Source organism: Ursus maritimus, unplaced genomic scaffold (assembly GCF_017311325.1).
Source record: "Ursus maritimus isolate PB19 unplaced genomic scaffold, ASM1731132v1 scaffold_23, whole genome shotgun sequence".
NCBI lineage: Eukaryota > Metazoa > Chordata > Mammalia > Carnivora > Ursidae > Ursus > Ursus maritimus.
The window spans coordinates 31,895,597-31,896,551 of record NW_024424786.1 but is presented as its reverse complement, the minus strand read 5'-3'; positions in this window follow the sequence as shown (position 1 = coordinate 31,896,551).

The following is a 955-nucleotide window of genomic DNA, read 5'->3' as shown; positions in this document are numbered from 1 at the left end:
AAATAAATAAATAAATAAATAAATAAATAAATAAATAAGGAAATAGTTTCCCTTTATATACATTTATTTTATTTATAAAGCATCTGTACTTCTTTTGATGTACAGCTATTCATAAAGTTAACTTTTGTCAGAAAAAAGTAGAAAGAAATGTAATATAAAGATTACTGGACATCTTCAGTGGAAGTCTATGTGTTATCTACAGCACTCTCTTTGGGGTTATATGATTCTATGGGATTTATGCCTTTTACTGCCTTGAGCTGTTTTTCAACACTTTAAATTTATAAAACTGATAGTAATGCTAACAACTCTGGTCCATAGAAATGCAAATGCTGTTTGGTGGAAAGTTGATTGATTTCCCTGACCATTACAGATCAAGCCATTTTTGCATTTACTTGTAAATTAATTACACAGCCCTGACTGAAAATATAAGGATGGTATTTTTGAGTTTCCTTCAGGCTGATTATAATCTTACCATTTCCCTCATTAATTAATGAACTAAATAAAACCTTTGTCATGTGTTCACTTTGTATTTCTTTGAGAGTCATGGTTTCACTTTTTAAAAAATTATTTTCCCTTTGGGTAAGAGAAGAGAGACCATTATATTTAGGAGAGATAAGCTAAAAGACTTCTAAAGATCCAGATATTCTTATCCTCTATGTTATTTCACTATGGGTTTTTCTGTTTTAAATTGTTGGAGATTTGTTTCTGCTTAATCAATTTGTAAAAATCTTCTTTGAAACTTGCTTCGAAGTCAAATAGAAACAAAATACGTTAAGAATTTTTTTTATTAGCTTCCCAATTCCAGTCCCAGCCAGATTTGGCTAATATGAGTATCCTTATCAACCACAATGAAACCAAACTGCTGAACAAATTCTATCAATCTGACCCTGGTGTGTGTGTGGGGGGGAGAAGGATTGTATGATGGAATATAATTTTATGGCTTATTTAATCATTT